The sequence below is a fragment of the Haemaphysalis longicornis genome, unplaced genomic scaffold (assembly GCF_048455015.1).
Source record: "Haemaphysalis longicornis isolate Haplotype H1 unplaced genomic scaffold, Haemaphysalis longicornis Haplotype H1 scaffold_9, whole genome shotgun sequence".
In the NCBI taxonomy this organism is placed as follows: domain Eukaryota; kingdom Metazoa; phylum Arthropoda; class Arachnida; order Ixodida; family Ixodidae; genus Haemaphysalis; species Haemaphysalis longicornis.
In genome coordinates this window covers 132,515,439-132,529,348 of record NW_027526460.1, presented here as the reverse complement: position 1 = coordinate 132,529,348, position 13,910 = coordinate 132,515,439, and the positions used below count along the sequence as shown (strand labels likewise).

Below are 13,910 nucleotides of genomic sequence, written 5' to 3'. Positions count from 1 at the left end.
GCGAAGCTTGACTTAGCATGGTTAAGACTCGGTTTCACTTGGTTAACGTTTGGTTTGCCTGTAATTATTATACTATCCTTAGCACCCTCTGCTCCGTCACAGGTCTGACCGCCGCCGTGGCCAATTGTTTCGCAGCCACTGGAAACTGAGGGCCGAGGATTAATTGGCGCATTCATGGGAGGTTGTGGCCAAGGGGCTCCGGTGAAGGAGGGCGTTACCGGCAATGGTCGCCGGGATCAGGCGGCACCCCAAGCCTCCATCTAAAATTCCAACAACACGCGGATTTTCTTTTTTTAATACGGGGTGAATTTTACGACACCGGGATTCGAACCACGGTCCTTCTGCACGCGAGGCGGATGCGCTACCTTTACGCCACCGCTGAGTCTCAGATATGAATGGCAACCTACAATTGTCCCTGAGGAAGAAAGTGTATGACAGCTAAATTTTACCAGTGCTCACCTACAAAGGGGGGGGGGGGGGGCAGAAACTTGGAGGCTCACTAAAAGGGTTCAACTTAAATTGAGGAGGACTCAGCGAGTGATGGAACGGAAGATGATAGGTGTAGCGTAAGGGACAAGGAGAGAGCAGAGTGGGTCAGAAAACAGGAAACAGTGGATAAGTACTACATATTAGTAGAAATTTAAGAAGAAGAAATGGGTGTGGGCAGGGCATGCAATGCGAAGAAAAGATAACCATTGCTCATTAAGGGTAACAGAGTGGAACCCTAGAGAAGGCAAGCGTGGCAGGGGACGGCAGAAAGTTAGGTGGGCAGATGAGATCAAGAAGTTTGCGGGGATAAATTGGTCGCATACGTACAGGACCGGGATACTTGGTGATCTATAGGAGGGTCCCTTGCCCTGTAGTGGGCTTAGATAGGCTGATGATGATTATACGATTCGCTCAAGCCTGCCTTTGTATACAATTGTGGGCCCGCTTCCGGCGTTTCCCAAGCCGAACGGCTCGCTGTTCCTCAGTCTCCGATGCTAGCTTCACGCGTTTGGCATTCCAGACCCTCTGCAGTGAAGTAGCTCGCCGGGAGATATCCGAGGAGTGGTCAAAAGCCGCTTCCCGACGACGACTCAAAGCCCCCCGCCTCCGCCCAACGCTTAGAGGACGCGGCTCCGCCACGCTCTGATTCATGGCCAAGCACGCCTACATAAACGTTGCCTACACTTACCCAGTCACGTGGTCAGGCAGCGACTCAGTTACGAGCATGCACGCGCCAAGACGGGAGCAGCGGCGGCGGTGATGGATGGGCAGGGAACGCTGTGAACGCCATTGTCGGTGGAGCTCGGCCCTTTGAGTTACGTGATGCTGTACGGCGCAGCTGCGGTCAAATGAAGGTCAAATCCTCCATGATTGCGATTAGTAAAGCTTTGCTTTAAAGAAAACCGGTTCGATTCAGATTAGGCAGAATCTGAGCTATTTGGATCGTAATTGATTTAATTTAATTGATTTAATTAGTTTGATAATTCCTGTTTTCAAAAAAGGCGATAAGGCAATAATGAATAACTACCGCCCGATTTCAATCTTACCATTTTTCAGCAAAGTCATCGAAAAAATCGTAGAAAAACGCCTCTCATCATATCTAAATAAATTTAATTTGCTAACACCTAGGCAATTCGGTTTTAGGCCTGGTTTATCCACCAACCTTGTACTCATAGCTCTGACAGACTATATTAAACACGAAATTGACCAGGGCAAGTTTGTGGGGGGTATTTTCATCGATTTTTCCAAGGCGTTTGACACCATTAATCATGACATCTTGTTTTCGAAACTCTCCTTGTACGGTATTAACGGACCGCCGCTGCAACTATTACGAAGTTTCTTATTTAATCGTGAACAAATTATTAATATTTCTGGTACACTCTCTGACACTAAAACCACTAACGTAGGCGTTCCGCAAGGTTCCATTCTCGGCCCTCTTTTATTTTTATTATATATCAATGACCTTCCTACCTGCCTCAAATTGTCTAATTGCCTACTCTATGCTGATGATACCACCATCTACTCGTCACATTCATCTATTGACATCCTTACTACAAACCTCAACATCGATATTAGTAACATTTGCTCATGGTCTCAGAGCAATGGTCTATTAATCAATCCTTCCAAAACTAAATTTGTCGTATTTTCGTCTCGTTTGAAGACTCTAACTTCTATTGCTCCTGTTTACATTAACTCTGATGCTATCCCACCGTCTGATCAATGCTCATTTTTGGGGGTTGAACTTGACAGCTCCTTAAAATTTATTAACCACATAAACTCACTAAAAAAGAAGATGGCTTATGGGATCAGAGTATTAATTAAGACAAGAAATTATTTCCGCCTGCCTACGCTTCTAACGCTTTACTATGCTTTTATTTACAGCCATATAAACTATTGCATTTCATCCTGGGGTTTAACTTACGATATTCATTTAATCCCTTTGAAGCGCATTCGAAACCAAGCCATTCGAATCATGACTGTTGTAAGAGAATACTTCTCCTGTCGTTGCAGGTTTTTGAATTAACCCAGAAGAAGCACTTCGATATTTTGTTCGTTAAACTGTTTATTCACACTTCTCGTTGGAGCCAATTCGAGCAGTCGCCGGAGCGATGCTCGTCCGTGGGCCCCTCGGAGTCGTTCTCCTTGCTTTCCGCTTTCGCGGTCACCAAGAGCCCGGCCGCTCCCTCGCTTCCCCGAATTCCGCGAGCGGCCCCTCCCTCCAGTCGTGGTGTCCCGTTACTGCCAGAGGCGCCTCTTAATGGCTTTTCCTTTCCTGCGCCCGGCCGTTCTGTCGTCCCTCTGTGGTCTCTCTCCACGACTGGACGGAAGGTCCGCGCACAGTTCTAACACTCCCCCCCCGCAATGAGACAGGGCTCATTCTACGTTATGTTGTTTCCAATGGGAACAGGAGCTGAACCGGTCGCTTTACTGTTTTTCCCTGCGGCACCCTGACCTCACAAGAGCGGATTTTGCCGTCTCGGCCGGGAAACACTGCTGTCACGATGCCGGTCTTCCAGAGCAGCCGCGGGCGGTCCTCCCGTATTAACACCACGTCGCCGACCCCAGGGACCCCTCCTTTCGTTTTCTTCGAGGCGTAGGCCGAACGAAGCTGCCCCAAGTACTCTTTTCGCCACACATTCCAGAACAGATGCAGGATCTGCTTTCGTTTTTGCCAGAGCAGTCGGAGCGAGGTCGCAGAGCTTTCCACGAATTTTTCCTCGTGCAGTGGCAGTGTGGTTAGGCGTCTTCCGGCCAAGAAGCAGGCTGGTGTGAGGGGGGCACCATCGTTAGGGTCGTCGTAAGTGTAAGTGAGGGGCCTAGAATTTATGACTGCTTCGACCTCGGCGAGCACCGTTGACAGCTCGACAAAGCCAAGGGTCTGCCGGCCGATGGTCTTCTTTAGGGCCAATTTTACACTTCGAACCATTCTCTCATAGAACCCTCCCCACCACGGCGCTCGTTCAGCAATAAACTTCCACTCAATGCCCGAGTTGGAGAAGTAGCTCTGGGAATCGGGGTGCCGCAGGGCCTTCCAAAGATTGCCCATGTCTTTAGAGGCGCGTTTGAAAGTCAAGGCATTGTCCGAGTAAACTACTCGGCATAACCCCCTGCGTGACACAAAGCGACGAAAGGCATGGATGAAAGTTCCTGTGCTCATGTCCGTAACGAGTTCCAAATGCACTGCACGCGTCACGGCACAGGTAAACAACACTATATACACTTTCACCATCTTGTCCTTCTCGTTCACAAAAAGGGGGCCGGCAAAGTCAATGCCGACAACCTCAAAGGGCTCTGCTTTGGTGGTCCGTTCGGGGGGGAAGGAGTCCGGTGTCTGCCTCGATGTGGGAAGCACTGTACCGCCGGCACACAGCTCAAGATCGCACCACACTTTTCACGAGTTGGCGTCCACGCACAATCCAGTATCGTTCGCGCAGCTGCACGAGTGTGTCTCTGGCGCCCGCGTGTAGGAGTTGCAAATGTGCTCGATTTACCAGCAGGACTGTGTATCGGTGCTCCTTGGGCATCACGATCGGGTGTCGCTCATCCCTCATCTTGTTCGCAGAGCAGAGTCGGCCGCGTATTCTGAGCAGGCCCTTTTCGTCTGTAAACAAGTTAAAGTCCTTCAACGAAGAGTCGTTTGAAAGCTTCATACGCTGTGTCGTGCGGCGTATTTCGTCCGAAAAGGCCGTTTGTTGAGCTTTCTTCAGCCAGTACTCTTCGGTTCGTTCAATCTCGGCTGCCGTCAATGGACCGGACGTCTTTTCCTTGCTTCGCAGGTTATGCAGAAAGCGCATAACCCAACCCGTCACCCGATTCATTTTTGTCGCCGAACTGAAACGCGTCAACTTCAGGAGATCGGGTTGTTCCTCGCAAGTCGTTGTCGCTACATTCACTTCCTTTTTCGTTTCCAACTCTTCAGGCGTGAAACCAGACGGACGCTCCTCGGGCGGCCATACTTCCTCCTGTTGTCTTATCCATGATGGACCGTGCCACCACATGTCGCTCAATTTTAGGCTAGCCGCGGTCATGCCCCTCGTCATGAGATCGGCGGGATTACCTTTGCCTGGGCAATGCCTCCACCGTGCGACGTCCGTGTTTTGTTGGATCTCTGCAACCCGGTTCTTAACGAACTCCTTCCACCTTGTCGCGTCACCTCGGATCCAGTGAAGGGTGATCATCGAGTCCGTCCACAAGTGGACGCTGTCGATATGAAGCTTGAGGCTTGACCCGATGAATTGGCAAAGTCGAGATGCCATCAAGGCTCCCATCAGCTCCAGCCTTGCCAATGTGATGGGCTTCACTGGTGCCACGCGGCATTTGGCCATGATCAGGGAGCAGGTTCGTTCTCCTGTGCTGCTCTCTGTGCACAGGTATGCAGCCGCACCGTACGCCTTCTGGCTGGCGTCGCAAAACACGTGTAGTGTGCGGTGCACAGGGTTCCCTCCGATATTTCCCTCGTACGTTCGGGGAATGCTCATCTCACTGAGCAAAGGTAGCTCCTGGCACCACTTCGTCCATTCGATCAGTAGATGGTCGGGTAAGGGGGTGTAGCACGCGCCCCCCGCGGGCCATCCTCCCGTTCCGAAATCACAGTGCCGATTCCCCCGCATGTCACTTGCCACGCGGGGAAATCCCCCCTTTCCTTTCCCCTTCGTGCGACTTCACCCGGGCCAGAACCACCCTTGAAACTGTTGGCCCCTCTCCCCGCGCGGGCCCCACGGGTGGGCGCGGCCTTTGTGAACTTGTCTGGATGCGGAGGGCTTACGGTCAAGGGGAAGGAGGGCTACCACGACGTTTTTTTTTTTTTTTTTTTAGTTTGTGAGTTTTAGTTTTTGTTTGAGAGTCTAGTTCTAGTGAGCGGAGCAGCCCCTCTTTTTTGCCGAGCAAAACCGAACGCGGGGGAAGGGGAGAGGTAAAAGAACGCGGAGTCAGAGCGCGTAAACTGCATTCTGTTCCTGTGTGCGGATTAATTGTTATTTACTGCCTTTTCTCCTTGAATTTGGTCTTTCTTCTCTCTATCTTTTTTCTTTAAAAATAAGTCTTTTCACCTCGCCAAGGCAGAACTTCTAGTGACCGGATATTGTAGCAGATAACGTTGTAACACGCAGAACGCAGCATTACTTCAATTGCCGTGAATTTGTTCCTGTCTTTTATTTGTTACTTGTATATTTTATTACTACTGCCCAGTTCTGCTTATTGCAATATTGTTATTACCCGTTTGATTGGTTTTATACGATGCCCGTTTTTTCTCTTCCTTCGCCTTTTCCAAACTTCTTTCCTTTTTTATTTCTTTCCTTTCTCTTCGACGGTTCTTTGGTGTAGAGCAACACTATTGGCTGCGATCTTTTAATAAATGTCTATGTATATTTTTATGCTTGTATATTTGTTGCCTTAGCGTGAGATTGGTGAGTCCATTTTTGGACTGTGCACATTCTTTTATGCATCTCCTACAACAATGCCTTTTGGGCGATGGTGCTTTTCATAATTTTTTATTCGTGTTTCCGTCATCCTGTAAGAATTGTTTAATTCTTGTCGTCGGTTCGTGAGGGCGGCTTATAAGATAAAAAAGACTTGTTTTAATTTTGTCGTCGCTTCCTGATGGCGGCATATAAGGTAAAAATTTTTTATTTCATTGGTACTCTTCGTACATATTTTAGGATTTTTACGTTTTTGTATGCATCCCTTTTCACATTCCCTGCGATTAATTATCGCTATCTACGCTATTATAACAATTAAATGTGTTACGTCCGCCGATTCCGCATTTTCGGGCAAATGCACGGCACTCTACGGTAAGTTTTGACAATTTTCTATTCCTGTTTCCGTCGTTGTTTTGAGGGGTTTTTCATTGTTCTAAGTCTTTGTTTAGGGGGTAAAAATATGGTATATTTCGCAAGTATACTGTTATATATATATTTTTTATTTTCCCGTATTATTTTGTTCGACCCATTATTTCCGTTTCAGTTAAATATAACGATTAAGGGTGTTAACTCAGCCAATCACACATTTCGCACAACCGCAGGATGTTAAGTGCTTGGTCCGTTTTTGTATTTTTCTTTTCGTGTACCGGTAGTTCTTTTATAGGCTTTTTTTATTGTGTCTTTATCTGGGGGGGGGGGATATATAAGGTGCCTAATTTTGATCTCGTATGTTCACTTTTATATATTTTGCTGCCTTTTATTTTTTGTAATCCCTTTCCACCAACTGTCTCTATTTTCGCTATTATAATAAGTCAATGCGTTGCTTCTGTTCATTGCTTCAGCTAAAACCGACATTTCTGTTATTCTGTAATGTTATACAGCCAACCAAGAACTATTAAGTATGCTGATGCGGCTATTTCTCCAAAATTTAATCGTTTTATTTAAGTCCCTGATTTGACACTGCGGAAACTTTTATTTTTTTCAGTCGGCCCTTTGTTTTCGTATCTCTTGGTGGTATGGGCGCAAGAAACGCTTTTTTCTGTGTGGGATACGAACGTTTTCGGACAGTGATGCCACGCGTTTATTTGGTCCACCAGTAATAATGCAACCTAAACCTTTTCCGATTTCCATAACCCCAATTAGTGGGCTCAACTAATCAATATTACAGCTGGTCAGGTCACCGTGTTAGTAGAGCTAAGATTACTCGTTTCACAGGCATTCCAAACATACAACTGTGATTTGATGTCATTTCAACCAGAAAACATATTAGGTAAATTCCCGCTATTGTTCCCCCTCTCCGTTCCCCTGCGTGCTACCAGAGTCCGTCAATGCTTTTTCTACCCGTGCCACAAGCACCCTGGAATCTGCTCGCCCCTCTACCTGCGGGGGGGGGGGGGGGGGGGGGCGGGGGGGGGGGGGGCGGGAGATTCTCTTGCGTGGGCACGGCCTTGCGGGCAGGGCGGAGGGCTTCCTGTCAAGAGGAAAGAGGGCTACCGCGACGTCTCTCTCTCTCTCTCTCTCTTTTTTTTTTTTAGTTTGCGAGTTTTAGTTTCTGAGTTTAGATTTAGTGAGTGGAGTTGGCCCCCTGTTTTGCCGAGAAAAACAGAAAACGAAAGAAAGAAAGAGCCAAAAGAAAGCAGGCTTAGGGCGCGTAAAACTGCATTCTGTTTCTGTGTGCAGAATAATTTTCATTCACTGCCTTTTCTCTTTGAAGTTGTGCCTTTCTTCTCGCTATCTTTCTTCTTTAAAAAATTAATCCAAAAAAATCGCCAGTTCATTACTTTAAGTGACGGGATATATTGTAGCAAACAACGTTGTAATACATAGAACGCAGCATCTATAACTTCAGTTGTCATGAATTTTTTCCGGTTTTTATTTGTGTATGTATATTTTGTTACTACTTCACAATGCTGCTCATTGCAAAGTTTTTATCACCCCTTTGATTAGTGTCATATGATGTCCGTCCTTTTCTTGTTTCGCGTTTTTCCTTCTTACCTTTTTTTTTAATTTTCCCCTTGTCTTTGCTCTTCTTTCATGTTGAGCAACTCTCTTAGTTGAAATCTTTTAATAAATGTCCCTGTATATTTTTATGCGTATAATTTTTGCCTTAGTGTGAGATTGATGAGTCCATTTTCGTACTGTACACATTCTTCTATGTATCTCCTACAAAAATTCCCTTTGGACGAATGTAGTAATTTAAATAAATAAATAAATAAATAAATAAATAAATAAATAAATAAATAAATAAATAAATAAATAAATAAATAAATAAATAAATAAATAAATAAATAAATAAATAAATAAATAAATAAATAAATAAATAAATAAATAAATAAATAAATAAATAAATAAATAAACGAATAAATACGGACTGACTGCAGAACGACTACGTACACTCTGGGGAAAGAACTGAAGTGTGGAAGTCAGAACAGCTAACTTTAATATGCATATCCATAACGAGGACAAAATGACGGTGTATTTGGCCAATGACAGTTTGCGACTCTCAGTACAATTTTGACTCCGTTGGTACCGTTCATATTCACGCCGTAATTAAAATGAAGCCTGCTCATGTTGCAATCAGCGTACATTATTATTAAATCAGGAAACCTAACATTTTAACGAAAATGATCTGACCAAGTTAAAAATATGCATATTATACCCTACAAAACCGAAGAATAGAGAAGAAAAGTCCTCTGAACAACACTCAAAATACGAAATATAAATCGCGAGATTGCGAACCGTGTAACGCCCTGCATTTCCACAAAAATGCAGATTTGGTGGAAGTTTTACCTTGAGTGGCTAGTTATAATGGCCTAAATGGAGATAATTGGTAGGACATAAGTTTTAAATATCACAAAAATAAAATAGAAAAAATACAATTTTAACAAAAATGGTCTGACAAAACAAAAATATATGGATCCTATACATTTCCCCCTAAAAGCAAACAACAAACAAACCAATCCGCAAATTAAAGGTGGAAATATAGTACGAATAAAAAATAACGTAAACGCACCAACGCTGCAGTACGCCTTGCATCATCCGAAAAAGAAAACACCATTAGCGAAGTAAAGGCCCTTCATCACTATGATCGTATATATTTACATCATTGGCGAAAAGAAACAAAAGAAACTTTAAAAGAATAAAATAATACAACGTTTTTCGCGACTCGCTGCCGTATTCGACTCTCAAAAACTCACTCTGGAAAAGCGGCTTAAGAATGATACACATTCCTCTGGATTTCTACATATATTTTAAAGCAATGGTTGCTATCATCGTAATGTTTTATAATGAAAATTCAAATGGCAGAAGCGGATGTAATTACGTCGGCAAAAAGTCTGATATTCCGAACTGTGTTTCAAAAAGTAGCTGCAATGAGCGTTACGTTTCTGGGAGTTACGTTATGATTTCGATAGAGTTCTGCAATTAATTTTCTTCAGTGCTGTGAGGTTAACAGCACATACAGTTAATTTATAATTACTTGGTGACTTTAATATATCTTTTTTTAACACGAATCCATGGACGTTACACAGTCCAAAATCAATTCTCGTCACTAATGCTTCCAGGAAGAGATTGACTCAGCCGGAAAGGGTACCCGAGCATCGACGTCATGGATAGCGGTGGAGCACCTTGGCGGGGCCCTTTACGGGAGCGGAGGCAGGCTGTGAAAATTGAACAGGGCGATAACAATACCCCCTCACACAGACCCGTGAACCAGCCTGTTTACCATTCTTATATTTTAGCCAGGTCCCCTTCTACACTCTATCTCCCTCGTTTACCAGCCCTCGCAACTTCCGGCTATTTTCTCTCTCTCTTGTTCTGCCTCGCCCGACAGTTGCAGATCACTATCTCTACCTCCGCTAACCTCCAACAGCAACTTTCTTCTTCTGCTTGTTCTTTTCAGCGCATCGCCATTCATCACGGTGGGGCAAGGGCCCCCCGTCTATCCCCTTCCCTGTTCTCCCCGCCCGCGTTCACGGGAGAAGAGGAAAGGGGGCAGCGTGCACAGTCGTTTCGAAAGCGGGGGGGTTAAAAGGGGGGGAAAGAGCACCAGTGGATTGGCAGGGTTGGACTGAAACGGGGGAGATGGGATTAGGTTGAAACGTGCACACCCCGGGTAAAGGGATCATCCCAGGCGATGTTTGCCTTCCAAATTTCCTGGAAGAGTGTTTTTGCCCTCACTGTGAAAGCTGACAGGAAACCAAGTGGGTCGTACAGCCGAGCGCTTGTCTGTAGGACGAAGCGCTTCGTGTTTCTTTGCTCCGCAGAAAATTTGATGACAGGATCTGGAGCAAAGGTTAGGAGGTCTTCGTTAGGTAACCACGTAAGGCCGAGAACCTTTAGCAGGTTGGCGGGTTGACCAAGAGGTACTTCGTTGAGGCTGTCCTGCGCGAAAAGTTCTCTCATTTGGCCACTGTTAGACCCCCACTTGTGCAGGCGCATCGATGCTGCAGCGAAAATGCGGTTAACCTCGCCGTACACCTTTACCGCTTCCTCTTCGCTGGAGGCGCCGCACAGCACGTCATCGACGTAGATGCAGTTTTTCAGCATCTTCGCTGTTTCTGGGTATTGCTGCTCCATTTTCTCAAGGTGGCACTGCAGCGTTGCCGCCAAAAGGAAAGGGCTTGACGTTGTCCCGAACGGCACTCGAGTCATCCTGTATGCAGCGATTTCCGGCAAGGGCTTGTCATTTTCGGGCTTACGAGCAAACCACAAAAATTTAAGCGCATCGCGGTCTTCAGGGGCGACACTTATCTGCAGAAACGCCTTTTCCGCATCAGCGACGAGTGCGACTGGGTGGCTTCGGAAATTTAGTAGCAGGCGCACGAGGTCTGGATTTAGATTTGGCCCACTGTCCAAGTTGTCGTTCAGCGAGTTTGCGTCCGTACCGTGCGATGACGCGTCGAACACGATTCTGAGCTTGGTTGTCGTGCTGTTGTCTCGCAGAACAGGTTGGTGCGGCATGTAATAGGTACGCTGATTGCCGTCGTGTGGATCAGTGGGCGCTTCCTCTGCTACGCCATCGTCAATCAGTCGCCGCATCTCGGTGTCGTACCTTTCCATGAGTTCCGGGGCTCTGTTGAGCCTTTTTGTCAGGGAACGAAATCGTTTCTCTGCCACTGCGCGGTTGTCTGCCAACTTTACGTTATTCTTCCACGGCAGCTTCACCTGGTAGCGGCCGTTAGCTGTCTCGATGTTGTTCTTGAATTCGTCCTTAACCTGACAGTTCGAGGGGTTTTGTGTTGTTTCCGACACACCGACGCCCTCTAGCTCCCAAAACTGCCTCAAAATTGGCGCTGTTTCTTGGTCGGCTACTGTCGTACGTAGGACGACCGCGTGGGCACAGTTAACCAGCTGACATGTTGTCGAAGTCTGACCCTGAACTGCCCAACCGAATATTGTCTCCACTGCCATGAGTTTGTTTTGCAGCTTTCTTACAGAGCCCGTAATGCACTCCCAATAATAATCAGAGCCAACAAGGATTCCGGTGCTCGCGTTCGTTAGTACTGTTGTGTCGTCACCAAGTGGGCAGCGAAGTTCTTCTAGCGACTTGCGAATTTCGTCGTCAGGGCAGGGAATTTGTTGCTCGCAGATTAAGGGTGTTTCCAGCGCCTCAATTACCCGTTCCGTGTTTGCATTATGCCTGCTGATGAGGCGAACCTCAACCACCCGGAATGTTCGTGCGTCGCTCTGCCCTCCAAACACTCCAATCGACAGTTTCTCCGTGCGGAGCGGCCGACAGCCGAGTCTCTGAGACAGCTCCTCCGTAATAAACGATCGTTGGCTGCCGCTGTCGAAAAGGATTCTTGTGATACTCTTTGTGCTCTGTCCACTGCTCCACGCTGTCACAGTCGGCATGAGTATGGAGGGGCGATCGGTTGTGTTCTCGGATGCATGCAGAGAGATGGGAGCGTTAAACACCTCTTTCACCTTCGTTTCTTCGCCATGCGCATGCATTTTTCTCAAGAACTCCGGGTCGCACATCGTCGTTGCGTGTCGTCGTTTGCAAGCTTTGCATTCGATGCTTGCCCTACAGCGCTTTGCAAGGTGTCCGCGCTTGGTGCAGCGGAAGCACCTGCCTTTCGATGTTAGTATGGCCTTCTTTTCCCTCAGGTCTATTTTTGCGTTGCAGTCGGGAGTGTCGTGTGCCTTCGATTGACAAAGTAAGCACTGTGTGTCGGACGACGTCCCGTGCAAGGCCGCTACCGTTGGGGTTCTAGGGGGGCCCTTGTCTGATGCCGCGTGATGCTAGCGAAAAGGAGGCGGGGGCTTACCGTGGTTGTCGTCGGGTCGGCTTTCCGCTGCCCTCTCACGGCTCTCCAGCTCTCGTCGGTAGAAGTGGAGGAGAGATCGGAGTGGAGACCCTTGAGATGATGCTGATGAGCCGGTTGATGCAGAGTCGCCGTTCGCTGATGCTGCACTGCTTGTCCCGTCACTATCCTCGGCTTGCCGGCGGTGATAATCCAAAATCATGTCCGCTGGAAGCACACGTAGCAGCACGGGGTAGAGCATTGCGCTGTACGACTCGTCCGCCACACCTAACGACTTGAGTCCTCGCATGTGCACCTGTAGCCTGTCGTAAAGACGCCGCAGGGCGGGCACATTCTTTGACGACGTCAACGGCTGCGCGTCGATGAGGCCTTGCATGTGCTCTTGTATCAACGCCGCTGGGCTGCCGAAACGCTGCTGTAGAAGATCGACGGCGTCGCTGTAGCACTGGGCAGTCGCTGGGAGTCCTGCAATAGCAGCCGCAGCATCTCCGGTGAGCAGGGACCTCAGGTAGTGGAATCGGTCGCTTGCAGTCAAGTCCGCATTCTTGTGCACTGATTGCTCGAATTGTTCCCAAAGCGGTTGCCAATTTTTTCGCTTGCCGTCAAACCGAATGAGTTCTAATTTTGGCAGCTTCGTTTTTGGGGCTGAAGTTTTCTGCGGTTGAGGCTCGTTGCTGCTCGTACTTGGAGCCTGTGCCTGACGAGGAAGACGCTGCGTCTCGATCTTGTGCTTGAGCCTGCCCAAGGAATTGGCGATCTTGTCCGAATATTCCAAGACCTGCTCGAACTCTTCGTCAGCGTCCTCATCTGTCAGGCACCGCTCGATCGCCGCGTCCACTTCTGACAGCTTGAGGCTGGTTGTTTCAAGGCGCTGCAGCATCGCCTTCAATGCGTCGACGGTCGGCTCGGCGCTGGCCGCAAGGCAATCGTCGATTTCTTTAACGATGCGGGTTACCTGTGATCGGATGGCCCGTCGTTTCTTTCGTTGAATCTCCATGTCGGTGCTTGAAGTGGAGTCGGTGGGGTCCGGTCGATGTGGTAATCCGTTCCCGGGTTTCGGCACCAAATTGTGTTGTAAGAGAATACTTCTCCTGTCGTTGCAGGTTTCTGAATTAACCCAGAAGAAGCACTTCGATATTTTGTTCGTTAAACTGTTTATTCACACTTCTCGTTGGAGCCAATTCGAGCAGTCGCCGGAGCGATGCTCGTCCGTGGGCCCCTCGGAGTCGTTCTCCTTGCTTTCCGCTTTCGCGGTCACCAAGAGCCCGGCCGCTCCCTCGCTTCCCCGAATTCCGCGAGCGGCCCCTCCCTCCAGTCGTGGTGTCCCGTTACTGCCAGAGGCGCCTCTTAATGGCTTTTCCTTTCCTGCGCCCGGCCGTTCTGTCGTCCCTCTGTGGTCTCTCTCCACGACTGGACGGAAGGTCCGCGCACAGTTCTAACAATGACCTTTAGCTCTTTCAACTCCCATGTCACTTCTTTATATCGGCACCTAGATCTCCTCCCGTTGGATAAACTTATTTTATATAATCTTGGAATGACCGCCCATAGATTTGTTACTGATAAGAGTGTGCTTTTTATAATCGGTAGAACTGATCTGACTAACCACAACATGACGCGATTTGCATCACAACATAATTTCTTACTCCCAAAAGTTAGAACAAACTATGGTAAACAGACAGTTGAATTCGCAACCATTAAATTATGGAATAACTTGCCTGTTAATGCTAAAAATCAA

The 13,910-nt window shown here is 47.6% G+C and overlaps 1 protein-coding gene across 1 annotated transcript in view; it reads left to right on the top strand.

Moving 5' to 3' along the window:
- The window catches only part of LOC144152160 (sodium-dependent multivitamin transporter-like), a 104,605-nt gene that overhangs the window by 54,383 nt on the left and 36,312 nt on the right, over positions 1-13,910 (top strand). The gene's annotated exons all lie outside the window — the stretch shown is intronic.